We start from the raw sequence: 14,228 nt of genomic DNA, 5'->3' as shown, positions 1-14,228 counted from the left end.
TCTTCTTGTTAGCTCAGGAGAAAGTATTCACAAGGACAGGGCAGCTGATATCACTCGGTCATGCGGATTGAATTATAAGAGCAGACTAGTTACTTGAAAATGGGGATGGTGCTTGAAATGATCGTCTTCTTCTGTTAACCATGGTTACCTGCAAGGAAACACGTGCAGTCATCATTGCTTTGCCTCAAAAGGGCTTTACAGTCAAGGACATGGCTGCTTGTAAGATTGCCCCTAAATCAACCATTTATCGTCTCCTAAAGAAGATTAAGCTACGGGATCGGTTCAACACCAGTGCAGAGCTTACTCAGGAACAAGAGCATGCAGGTGTCAGTGCATGTGCACACAGAGTGAGGCGAAGGCTTTTGGGGGCTGGCCTGGTGTCAAGAAAAACAGCAAGGAAGCAAATTCTCTCCAAGAAAAACATCAAGAACAGACTGACATTGTGCAGGAAGTACAAGGATTTGGCTGCAGAGGGCTGGGGTAAAGTTATTTTCACTGATAAAGCCCCCTTCAGACTGTTTGGGACATCTGGAAGAATGACTGTCTGGAGAAGAAAGGTGAGCACTACCATGAGTCCTGTGTCATGCCAACAGTAAAGCATCCTGAGAACATTTATGTGTGGGGGGCTTTTCATCCAAGGGAGTGGGCTCACTCACAATTTTTCCTAAGAATACGTCCATGAATAAAGAATGGTATCTAAATATCCTCCAAGAGCAACTTCTCCTAACGATCCATGAGCAATTTGGTGATGAACAAGGCTTTTTCCAGCATGATGGAGCACCATGTCACAAAGCAAAAGTGATAACTAAGTGGCTCGGTGAACAAAACAATGAAATTTTGGGTCTATGGCCAGAAAACTCCCCAGATCTTAATCCCATTGAGAACCTGTAGTCAATCCTCAAAAAGCAGGTGGACAAACAAAAACACAGAAATTGTGATAAACTCCGAACGCTGGTTAGGCAAGAACGGGCTGCCATCCAGCATGCCAGGGCGAATTGCAGAAGTCTTGACAAAGTAGTCTACACTGTAAATGTTAAGTCTTTGCAGAAGCTTGATGTATTTGTCAATAATAGTTTAAAAACGTATGAAATGCTTACGCCTCATGCACACGACCGTTGTGCCACTCGGGCCGTTTTTGACGGCATCCGAGTTGCACCCGATAGTCTTCACGGACCCATTCACTTTAGCGGGTGAATCGGGTCCGTGAAAAATGATCAGTCTCCTATCCGAGGAAAAATAGGACATGTTCTATCTTTACTCGGATCACTGACGGGACACGGCCGGCGCACACGGTCGCGTGCATGAGGCATTATAGTTGTATTCAGTATACCATAGAAACAGCGGACTAAAAGATCTAAAAATACTGAAGCCGCAAACTTCAAGCAGCAAATTTTTATCAGTCTCGAAACTTTTGGCCAGGACTGTAGCTTTTGACCTCATTTCAGGTCTGCATTCAGGTCTGGTGATTAATTCTTGAGCTTCAGGCCACATGCACACGGTGTGTATTATATCCGGATTTGATGCACGGATTTCCTGCGGCAAATCCGTGGTGTGATACAGTACCAGCAAAGTAAGAGAGACTGCAAGTAATCTTATCTACACATCGCAGAATTTTTTCGTACAAATTGACTTGCGGTGCAGATTTTAAAATCTGCAGCATGTCAATTGTATCTGACAAGTTTATTAAGAGAAAAAAAAAAAAAAGAATCCAGCATAAATCCTGCACCTGTTTCCGCATCAAAATATTCAATCTGCACCTAAAAAAAAATAATGCAATATGAAGTGCGGATTTTACCTGCGTTCATCTGCTGTTTAGATGCGGATTTTACGTTTCAAATTACACACGTGCATGTAGCCTTATACTCGCTTTGTTAAATAATCCCTTCATTTAATTTCCCCTCCAACTTTTTTCTTAAAGTATAATATTCAAGAACAGAGACAGTGTTGCAGCAGTGACATAAGATTACTCACAAAATGACTTTCACGCGGGGCATTGCAGGGTTGTGGCTCGCTAGTTGTAGGACTTCTTTATCTACATATAACAACATACTTTTGTCTTATAAAAAAGGAGAACATAAAAAGGTCAGACCAGGAGCAGAGCTTGCGCATTATTTGTAACACATGGTTCTATTCATATGGTGCAGTCAAATCTTAGTTTATTGCTGCGATTTCCAACAAAAATATTGCTTTTTTCCTAAACCGTGGCAAAACTGCTGCATTTTGCCACTAATTCACGGTAATAAACTTACGATTTGAACATATTGTTTGAACATACCTCAAGGCTTCATTCACTTGACCGTCTCCATTGGAAAACGGTTTCCTGCTTTCCTCTATTAGAATTTGATCCGTTATGCTAGTTTTCTTACGTTAAAACAATGCAAATTATGGTGTACACCATATCAGTGCAATCATTTGCAACATTCTGCCGGTTTCTGGATCTCACGCAACTTTTAAAAACAGTGGGTGGGGCATAAGGGGAGGGGGCATGGCCATCCTCAGCCTGACAAATTCACTATAACTTACACCCGCTCGTAACTGGCATAGATTTTTCTTTGCGGTACATGGGCAGCACAAGATGCAACAAATATATTAAGAGGTGTGCGGCTTTGTAAAAAGCCAGTAAGCACTACTGTTCACCAATAAAGAACATTTATGGCAGCACTTATAAAATGTGAATTCAGTGATGAAACTGCAATAGAAGAAAAGGTAGGTTTCAGAAGTCAAGGAAGGCACTCAAAAAAGACAAGTGCTAGTCTAGGGGACTGATAAGAGGAGAGCTCAGAATCAAGTGAGGCAAACAAAGTAATGTTCTAAAGGAAGTGTATCCGGACACTTCACCGGAACCATGCCGCTGCACGGTGTCCTGACAGCCATCACCTTATATTAAACCGCTAAAGCAAGTTGACCGTTCAGCGTGAAGTGTAATACCATTCTAAAGTTAGGAACGGGGCACTTTCACGCCCTACAAATAACAAGCAATGGTGACAGGCGTTACAGAATGACACTTGGAGCACCACACAATGGGGCTTTGTGCAGGTCAACACTAGAGGTTTGTCTACGACTTCAAAGCAAAGTCCATAGAAAACCGGTGTCCCGCTGAATCTAGATACTGTATTGTGACCCTGTGAGTAAAACAGAAGATTTTCTCTACCACGAGACAGAAATAAGTTAAAAACATGAATCCTACTGGCCACACATCTATAAAATCCAGGTTACTTGGATAAAATGTTTGGCTGTCCTCCCTGCTGGTATAAGAACTACAATTTGTCTCTGCGTTGGATGAATTCCCAGCAAGGTAAGCCTTCATTCCATTACACAGAAAGCGGTACAGAATGTCTCTATACTAATCACAAATCTAACCTCTTCATTAACAAAGCGCATCGTGTTCCTGCGTATGGGATAGCAACACAGAGGACGCAGCTTGCAGAAGTTATTACAAAAATGGACCTTTTCTCGTTCACACAGATGGCGGTCTGAGCCTTGTTCACACCAAGCATATTTCCGTGGTCTTAACAAAGAAAAAAAAACACCACATCTTTGAAATAAGACCAGACACATTTCTCCAACTGTAAAGCTACATTCACAAGTAGCAGAATTGCTGCAAATTCTGGGTCTGCATTTGCGGACAGAATATCTGCAGCGTATTACAGCAGCAGCAAAGTGGATCCATTTTTTTTTTTTTTTTTTTTAAATCTCCACGCAATGACCTGCAGTGTGGATATTTTATGTCAGTCGATGCTGCAGAATGGTTGCATATTTGTTGCAGACTATCCCCCATTGAGTTCAAAATGGTAAGTGAAATTTTGCGACAAATAGCAAATGTCGCAGCAAAAAAAATGTGGCATGCATAGAAATAAAAACACATTTCCAAAAAAGTCCGCACTCACTTGCCCTGACATTCCCATAGCAACGCCTCACTCCTCCCGTCTGGTCTCCTAGGGTGACGTTTCATCCCATGTGAACTTTGCTGCCAATCACAGTGAGCGTGAACATTTTAAAATAATCTTCTCATCTGGCGTCCGCAGCAACAAATTCACCTGAAATTCCTAGACCAAAGCAAACACAATTTGGTGCAGACTTTCATCTAGAGTTCCCTGCGGTATACGGGTCGAATTTTTTTTGTAGATTTTTCCGCAGCAAAACCCACCTGTGTGACACACCCCAAGGACCTTTTCACACTGGGTTTTTTGCAGGGAGAAAATTCTGCCTGTAAAAATCAGCTCCGTTTTTTTTTTTAAGTGGTTTTGCAACCCAGGTATTTTTTAATGCAAATTTTGACCGTCTTTTTTTTTTTTTTTTTTAAACCTCTTTCTTCAACAGGCGAAGGAATAAAAAAACCACGAGCCTAACACAACCAACTTTCTATGTCAAATGGCTTACCCAATAAGGCCAAGTTCATACAATGTGGAAGAGATGTACGTTTTCTAGGACATGCATTTCAAAATGCAGAATGCCCATTCCCTGGAGCTTGAAAGATATTTTTTATCCCACTGAAAACTGATCCAAGAGGCAATTCACAACACGGCGTCGTAAAGAACTCAAACACTGTTTACAACGCACCTTTATGGCGCACTAATATCACAGAGTGTGAACTTTATTTATAAAAAGAATGGCCATCAATACTGTCAAATTTTGGCGCTGTGGAATTACTTTGAGGGATTTTGTGCGTGCCATGCCTCTACTGTAGGAGAGTTCTGTATCACCCAACTAGGCCGATGGTGCTTGCATTGAAATCAACTGGAATGGTCATGGGCATGCACACTACAGTCTAACAGATTTCAATTTGAGTGGCATCAGCCTAGCCAGATTCACACGAACAAGTGCAAACCCGGGCGTGAAAAAAAAAGCAGTTTCTCACGCCCGAGTTGCCCTCGTGCGGAAGCAGTTTTCATGGATTCCGTGAAAACGGAACAAAATAGGACATGTTCTATTCTTCAATGGACCCTTCACACGGTCCATTGAAACAACGGGCGTGTGAACGGCCCCATTGAAATACATGCGTCTGTGTGACGGTTGTTCTTTTAAACAGACGTAAACTACGGTCGTCTGAATTCGGCCTAAAGCCAAAGGGAGTTCTACAATAGCAGAGTCTCTTTATTCTATCATTTGTGGAGATCCCCAGCCCGTGACCACTGACATGTCAGAGGATAAAGCCACTGCAGGACGCAGTTCTTCTGGAGCTGTGGTTATTTTTTATTGCCAATTTTATTTATGTATAAAGTAATAACTGGCAAACTACAGATGCTGTCAGTTTTTGCAAACTTTTTCAGTTTCACAATTTTTGCATGTTATTTATAATAAAATAAAAATAAACTATTTTTCAGCACAATATATTTATTGCATTTCTCTTGTTTGTGTTGAGATAGCGGCACTTTGAAATAATAGATACAGACTGCAATAAATCTAAAGCAGCTAAAGGTGTAGCGGTCAGCAGTACAGAAAACATTTCAGCAGGCCAAGCCCCTTGAAACGTATTAACTCGGAAGTAGTCATTCAAAGCATATTACGCCTGAGTGATGTCACTGGCTCTAAATAAAGTCACAAATGGCTGCCTACTGTGAACTTGAAAAATATATACCTTGAATATTACATGAAACATAAAAACAAACATAACCAGTTGCAGTACACCTACATTTTTTATTTTATTTTTTTTAAACTCAAACCTTTAAAAAAAAAAAAAAAAGGTGCCGTATGGAAGAGACAGCAACCTGTAAAAAGTACAGCTATGACTTGTTTTGAGATATGTCAGAAGACAGCGTAGCGTCAACAATGTCTACTGCAGATGTACAAGCTTCGTTCAAAGCAGTTACTTCAATAGAACTGTAATATACAGCCGGGAACCCCCTCAAGCTGTAGCCTTTATCAGAAGGCATCCCAACCTGCATATTTTGGGGCTTTTTCAATGCCTTTGCATTGCTTCTGAAAGGCCCCCTACACCCGACCGTTTATTTAAACCGTAACCGCAGACCGTAATTGCGGAGATAATTTCTATGGCCGACGGACACCTTCCCATATATTTACGAGGTGTACGGGCCATAGAAAGCGTCCGTAAAAAAAATAGGACATGTCCTATTTTTTTTTATTTTACGGACCGTGTTCCTATACTTTACTATGGGAGAACGGCCCGCAAAATTGGACGACTGTCCGCAGCCATAATCACGGACCGGGATAACAGCTACGGCCGTGTGCAGGGGGTCTTAATGGATTCATTTTCCTTGAATGCTTTCTGAATGGGCAGGCATTTCCTGGTGTGATGTTTGCTCTTAGGCCTCATGCACACTACTGTTAGGGTTTTTACTATCCGCAAATACGGATCCGTAGTCATCCGCAAATGCGGGATGGTATCCGTAATTACGGTCCAAAGTTCAGCCGTATTTACGGATCCGCAAAAAAAAAAAAAAACAGGGAGGAGTCTCCAGGATTCCCCTGGTGTTGCATAGTAACGCTTCTGCAATTATGAATGGCTATGGATCCACCTCCGTAGCCATCCACAACTGCGGAAGCGCCCATAGACTTCTGTGTGGAGTTTGTGCCGCAACTGCAGACAAAAATAGGACATGTTCTACAGCACGGACACACATCCCTAAATATATTGATAGGCGTCAGTGACCAATAGAAATGAATGGATCCACAATTTGATTTGTGTGCATGGGATGGGGTCTTACTCTGGTGGAGTTTCGTTTGCCCACACGCGCGGCTCAGCACTCGGAGACGATCACTTCTCCCCACTTCCGCTCGTTTCCCCTCTAACATACAGTGTTATAGAAGCAAAGAGAAGCTGCAACCAATCCTCCTGGTCTACTATATATTTTAGGTTTACCTATGATAACTAAGTAGAGATAGTTTATAATATACTTCAATAGAAGTGAAGTATACACACACATATTAATAACATTCTATGGAGGTTCTCTACTATCGCAGATTTAACAAACTTTTACAAACTTTTCTATGACTATTCAATAATCCATAAGATTAAATCCACACAGGACGGAAAAACTGCAGATTTTAACTGGGGATTTGCGCAGGTAAAATCTACAGCAGAATAACGTAGCAGGCAAGTGGAAGAGATTTTATAATTCACATCCATCCAACCTTATCCATGCTACGTACGTTTTCTGCACAGAAATTGACCTGCGTTGGGGATTTTTAAGTCTGCAGTACGTCATTTCTGTTGCGAAATTAGCACAGATTTGTTGCAGTTTATCATTGAACAATTGGGGAAAAAAAATAAAAAATGCAATAAAATCTGCATTTTTTTGCTGACTTTTCCCTGTTTCTCAGCAAAACCCTCGAGTGCGGATTTTAGATTAATAATTGTAATCTAGAAAATTTGCAGCGCCAAATCCACACAGAAATCCGGTTGATTCTGTACCCATTTGCCGATGCGGATTTGCTGTGAAAATAATCCACAAAAAAAATCTGACCCATGTGGACCCGGCCACACAGTATTAGTCCCCATTTCATTTATGCCAGAAGAAATACAAGCTTTAGACCAGATGAATATTCCGATGTTTGATACGTTTCTGAAGTGTAAAAGAAATACAGGAACTTTCGAAAAGGGGAAGAACAGAAAAAAAAAAAAAAAAAGGGATCATGAGTTATTTGCGAATTGCATAACCACAATTAGAGAACTCTAAAATAACCGCGAAAAGTCTTAATGTGTTAACCTCAGAGGAATGTCTGATGCATCGCAAGAACCTTCCAGCAAATTATACTGCAAGTCACTTACAATTCCACTGCCACCAATACTTTACAACTATTGTTTTAGGCCTGCCACTATGAGGCCGGGTTCCCACGGGTCAGATACGTTGCGTAAAACTACGCAGCGTATCCGACCTAGTACCCGCAGCACTTTGTGGTGAGGTTTTTCAGGCAGGATTTCCACTGCGGAAAGCAGCGCTAGAAAACCAAACAAAAAAAATAATTCATACTTTCCCCGGGCGTAGCGACGCGTCCCTCTGGCATCCTGAAGCCCGGCCTCCTGTGATGACGTTTTATCCCATGTGACCTCTGCAGCCTGCGATTGGCTGCAGCAGTCACATGAGATGAAACATCATCCATGGGGGCCAGGCTGGACGCCAGCGCAGAGTGTTCTGTGCAAGTAGGAGATTTGTTTTTTACTTTTTTATTCCAAATTTAGGATTTTTGCAGCGGAATCGCAAAAGCCACAACACTTGACTATGTTTGCATCCCCACAACAGAAAAGCAACGAAAACACAGCATAAAATGACATTGCTGCGGATTTAAAATCTGCACCACAGGTCAATTTATAAAAGTTTTTACTGCGGTTTTTTTCCCGTAGCGTGTGCATGAGATTTTATAAATATCGCATACACTTTGCTGCTGTAAATGCTGCAGAATTTCCCCACAATTCCTTTGCGCAAATTCCATATAGTGTTTACGCTACGTGGGAACACGACCTAGGGCTGAATTTACACATAGTGTTTGGCTGCATTTTTCGTGGCATTTTTAATGGCTTTTGTATGCGTTTATTTAGGGCGACCATATGCTACATTAAAGTCTATAGTGAAATATAAAATCCTCTACATCCAACTGCATTTTAGCTTGTGGCGTTTTTTGAGACAATTTTGTGGTCACCGGTGTTATTTTTACCAGTGCAGCGTTTTTCCTATAAGCTTCTCTATAAGACTTCAAAATCACAAAAAAAAAAAAAAAAAGGAGGATACAAAATGACACTAAATAAAAAAAGCCACTAAAAATGCCATAAAAAGTTACATTTTAATAACGCTAGCGTATTTAGAAGCGATTTTTGATGCAGTTTAAATTGCCGGGAAAATCGTGTGTGTTAAGTGGCCTTATAACCGGCCAGATTTTCCATTTCAGCGACTAGGAAAGCCGAGTGATTATGATATGTTCATATGTGGCAAATTTTTTGCGACTGTCGTGTACGTGTGGAACCGATTTTTAGTGACGCATTTTTGCAACAGAGATTGACTGCAGCATCCATGTTGGTCGTCTGTCCCTAAAATTTTCCAAAAACAAAATTACCAACATATAAACAGAAAAATAACAAATTACCGTTGGCTTTCCGTTCCAGGGTTCGGTCTGAGCTTTCCGTCGGGTGAATCCCGCAATGGAAAGTGAAAGCACACCTTCCGTTTCAGTCACCATTGATATCAAACGCAGCAACTCTGTTCACTTTCCGCAGAAGGAACGGACATGCTGCGTTCCGAAGATTACGCACCACAGATTTGTGAAATCTCATCCACTATGCTGCTACTGTATTCTGCTGCGTTTTCCCCTTCCGCACGAAAAAAAAAACGCAGCAAATGCTTCTGCAAAAACGGACTGTATTTCATGCATTTCAGTTCCGTGTGGTATCAGTGCTTGTTTTTTATCTTTTTACTGGTGCGTGAAAAACACAGATGTCAGCCGTGTGCGGTCCATGTTTTTCATGCACCCTCTGACGTCAATGGGCGACGTCGTCAGAAAAACTGACCAAAATTGGACATTCAGTGAGTTTCACGCAACGGACACACGCTGGGTGAAAAAACACGGATGTGTGAATACCCCCATTGAATTGCATAGGTCCGTGTGCTGTCCGTTCTTTTTAACGGACAGCACACGGACATATGATACGCTCGTCTGAATAAGGCCTCAGGCTATATTCAGACGAAAGTGTGCGAAATCTGGCATGAACAGCTGACGTTTTTCACGCCCGATTCTCACCCGTGCGGGACTTGAGTCTATAGAGGGGTCTGTGAGAACGGACAAAAATAGGACATATCCTATTTTTTTCACAAGCCTTTCACACGGTCCATTAAAACAACGGGCGTGTGAAAAGCCCCATAGAAATACATGCAGCCGTGTGCCGGACGTAAAAAAAAAACGTCCGTTACACGGACTACGTATACGTTCACCTGAATAAGCCTTTAGGCTGTAAACGCTGCGGAATGTCCGCAACAGATTTCTGTGCGGAAATTCTGCAGGATTTAGGCCTTATTCACACGAACGTGTTATACGTCCGTGATACGGACGTTGCAGCAAAAATTTACCTGCGGTGCGGTTTTTAAATCCACATAATTTATGCTGCGGAAACGTTGCGCTTTTGTTTAGGGTTTTCCCATTTGAATTTAAGAGGGAGGTAAATATGTTGTGATTTTTTACTGCGAAAACGCTGCGATTCTGTTGCAAAATGTACAAAAACAAATAGAACTTTTTTAGTTAGTAACCCCCTGGGAATTGTCATAGAGATGCGATCCTCTTTTCTTCGTCCAGCCTGGCCTCCTGGGATGACGGTTCATCCCATGTGACTGCTGCAGCCAATCACAGACTGCAGCACTGACATGGGCCGCAGCCTCATCCCAGGAGCCCGGGCTGCACGGAGAACAGATGGAGGTAAGTAACTTTTTTTTTTTTTATCTCCAGCCCTGTTTCCGGAGCAGACATTCCACCAGAAAATCTCCACCACAATTTGGTATGGTTTTTTGGGCAGAATTTCCTGTGGGTTCTAGGTCGGATACTTTTATGAAGCGCATTCAACCCATGCAAACCCAGCCTTAGGGCTTATTCAGACGAACGTATAATACGTCCGTGCTACGCGCGTGATTTTTCACGTGCGTCACACGGACCTATGTTAGTCAATGAGGCCGTTCAGACGGTCCGTGATTTTCACACAGCGTATGTCCGCTGCGTAAAACTCACGACATGTCCTATATTTGCCCGTTTTTCGCGCATCACGCACCCATTGAAGTCAATGGGTGCATGAAAACCGCGCACGGCACACGGCGTACTTCCGTGTGCCGTGCGTGATGCGCGCTACAGTGGTCAAAACTATGAATGAAAACAGAAAAGAACCACGTGCTTTTCTGTTTACAAACATAAAAACAGTGTCATGATGGCGGCTGCGCGAAAATCACACAGCCACGCATCATATGCTGATGCCACAGGGAGCTGTTATAGACCTTTTGCGCGCGTAAAACGCCGCGTTTTTTGCGCGTGCAAATCCGGCCTTAGGTTAAGTTAACACGCGGTAGATTTGTTGCAGAAATGTCTGCGACTGAAAATTCAGTACATACCGTGAGGCCCCATACACACAACACATATTTTTCATCTGTAATTTCAGACCCATTCATTTCTATGGGCTACGGACACCTTTCCGTATTTTTACAGCAATTTTTACAGCAATTTTTTTGTCAGCAATTACGGCAGGGACTCCCCATAGAACACTATGGGCGCTTCTGTAGTTACGGACGGCTACGGATGTGCATCCGTAATTACAGAGGCGTTGCTATCTGACGCCAGGGGATTACCCTAGATTCCTCCGTTTTTTTTGTGGAACCATACATTTTGGATTCATTACTAGTCCACTACGAACCGTATTTACAGACACCCTTCCATAGACGCGGATGATTTACGGATGACCAAGTGACTACGGATCCGTATTTACGGATGGATGAAAAATATGGTCGTGTGCACGGGGCCTTACTGCCAGGTTTCAGCTTTTAACACAGATTACAGCTGAACACTGCGGCTCCCAGCAGATATTTCTTACAAGTAGTGATTTTCTATAGCCGACAACCTCGAAGCCTAAAAGGTAGAGAAATCTTATTTCAATTCAAATGAAACTTTTGCTGAACGAAAACTACAAATATTTCTAAAATCACATACGAGAAACACAGGAACAACATCTGGCCAAAAAAAACGCTACCGTTAGTATTGCCAAAAACTCAATAGGGATAAATGCATAAAAACATAGGCCCACGTTTATCAAAAGTGGCATCATTTCAGACAATTTTTTCGTTAAAGCTGGACTACTTTATGGACATATGTTGAGAGAAATTAAGGGTGGATTCACACGCGGCAGATTTTGTTACAGAAATTTCCACGATCCATTTATCTGAATGTAACTAGCAGAAATCTATGCACCGGATGTAGAAACAACCCCGTACAGATGAATGACACAGATTTGTCACAAAAATTTCTGCAACAAAATGTGGCACTTTTTTTTTTATTTTTTTTTTTAAACTTTGGAATATACAGTTGACCGATGGCATCTGTTGGGGGGGGGGGGGGGACGTCTTGTGCTATATATCTCGGGATATGTCGAAATTAGAGAGAAAGTAAATTTACATCTGTAGAAAAAGTGTCACATCAATACTCTGGATTCTCAGGCACATTTGTGTTAATGCTGTTGGACGTAAAACATAGGGTATATTTTATGGCGCCTATAACTAGTGTAATGGAATCACACATTCATCGTAGTATGGCAGCAGCTAAGCTACACCATTTTGTTGGAAGGCTCCCCTTGACAATAAGCTAGATCGCTGGGGCCCCTGCTGCTAGGACCACCTCCACAATCATGTTATGGCGGTATATGGCGAGTCCTCATTTCAGTAAAGAGGTCTATGTAACGCACACACGCACCAGGTCCTCTTTATAGCAACTCTCTGCCCAGAGGGGTCCCACAGGAAATAGGGCATTGAAAGAGAGGTGGTCTGAGAACCACTATAAATCAATGCAGTGTGCATGTGTACTGCGCTGTATATATATATATATATATATATATATATATAAGCAACGGATAAAACCACCAGATTTATGGCGCTCCCAGGCAATAGTGTTGGCTATAGGGGTCTTGGTTCTTAAGGGCCAGCGAATTAAACTTCTCCTGTCAGATTTCCGTTTAAACAAGAGGCGGTGAACATCTCGAGGTACAGTCGGCGCAGGTTAGTAGCTGCACCATATTCACCAACCGGCGTTCTGCTCGATATGGCGCACACAACGCTGGAGCGGTGCACTGATAATAAGCCTCCCCATATGTGCTCCATCTAAAAGAAGAAATTCCAGTATTTCCCAGCACAGTTCTACATATACAGCTATGAATAATGGGCCTTTCACCTAGTCAGTCCTCCCAGCCAGTACATATGGCTGAGGTAAGCAGCAGGCTTCCTCATAAACTTGCCCTGTGGCAGCAGGAGAGGACTGCGAGTACTAGGCCTCAATAGAACACTCCACCTAAACTCAAGTGCCTGCAAGCTGGCAGAGTCTCTGTACACAGACTACCTCAGTACTGTCATGTCGTCGTCCTCCTCCTCCTCCTCCTCCTCCCTCAGCCATGTCCACAACATAGAAATCTCACTAGAATAATGTGAGCCATTGCTCGTTCCTGCCTCTAGGCCACTCCGGGGACAAGTTCTGAGGTGCACAGCAGCGGCCAAGACTTTCCCGGCACAGGGAGGAGAGAAGCTGAGCTCATAAACTCCATGCAGCTGGGGAGGAAATGCGGTGCAGGAATGAGGGGGAATAATGACGGTCACCGACCTGCCTAGATATAATGCGGAGCACATACACTACAAGAGCCCTGGATTTCAGCCACATGAAAGGGTTAACACTAACGGTGCCGCACTGTATATACACATATGGATGTAGAGGGCAATAACGCTTCCTGCTGGAAGACCCCCGATCACAGTGATATACAGCCCCCTCCCGCTGCAAAGGTGGTCTTCTCCCCCCTTACCTCTGGATCCATAATGGCTCTTTCCCCCCCCCCAGACTCCTCCACACGCCCTGCAGTCAGTACAGCAGGAGAAGCTTGGCTGATCAGTGTCAGTAGCAGCAGCCACCACTACATGTATGGGCTTCTCCAGCCGGATCACGGGCTCCTCTTCTCCTTTAACAAGGTTAAATCCACGGATCCGTCGGTGCTGTCTCCCGGCGCGGGGCTAAGATGTCTGGCTGGAGCTGCTTCCCTTTGCTCTGTAGAGCAGCAAGTTTGCGATCATGCTTTGCTTGGCTCCTTCTGTGTCTGTGATTCTGCAAGAGATTGATGGCACGGATCCAAGCAAGGCTTACACCAAACAAATAGCTTTCACATTTCTCCCTGGGCTCTTCTTAAAGGGGCAGCCTCTTTTTCCCCTCGGTATTTTTAGTTCATCATTCACTAGCAGCGTTGTTTATACGTTTAATAACATTCATGTTTCTTAAAATACAATGTGTTGTGTGTATTTCAAAGAAAAAAGAAAACGGATTCATTAACTGTTTGTGTGCGTCAGATGGAGAATTGTGAGGACAGTGATGTGAGCGGATACTTTGTACAGCGCTGCAGAATATGTTGGTGCTATATAAGTGAGTGATCGATCGACCATCAATAATGCAATTCTCCATGTATGTTGTTTATGGGTGTACATATATTTTTTACATTAGCACAATATATGATTTTTGTAACCCTATGATGTGATCTCTCCGCTGCTGCCGTTTCATTGTGA

General features: G+C 42.9%; 1 protein-coding gene across 16 annotated transcripts in view; it reads right to left on the bottom strand.

Annotated features, from left to right (window-relative positions):
- Positions 1 to 13,793, bottom strand: part of NCOR2 (nuclear receptor corepressor 2) — a 429,457-nt gene extending 415,664 nt beyond the window's left edge. For 11 of the 16 annotated variants that reach the window (XM_075833585.1, XM_075833675.1, XM_075833652.1 and 8 more), the window contains exon 1: positions 13,481 to 13,793. The gene's annotated coding sequence lies outside the window, so the exon portion shown is untranslated. Of the gene's footprint in view, positions 1 to 93; positions 149 to 13,026; positions 13,047 to 13,480 lie in introns of those variants that run through there. The other 5 variants (XM_075833658.1, XM_075833710.1, XM_075833720.1 and 2 more) reach the window with 3 other exon arrangements.
- Positions 13,794 to 14,228: the final 435 nt, after the last annotated feature.

The sequence above is a fragment of the Rhinoderma darwinii genome, chromosome 1, assembly GCF_050947455.1.
Source record: "Rhinoderma darwinii isolate aRhiDar2 chromosome 1, aRhiDar2.hap1, whole genome shotgun sequence".
NCBI lineage: Eukaryota > Metazoa > Chordata > Amphibia > Anura > Rhinodermatidae > Rhinoderma > Rhinoderma darwinii.
Note: the sequence above shows the minus strand (reverse complement) of the source record. Positions and strands in the feature narration are given on the sequence as shown.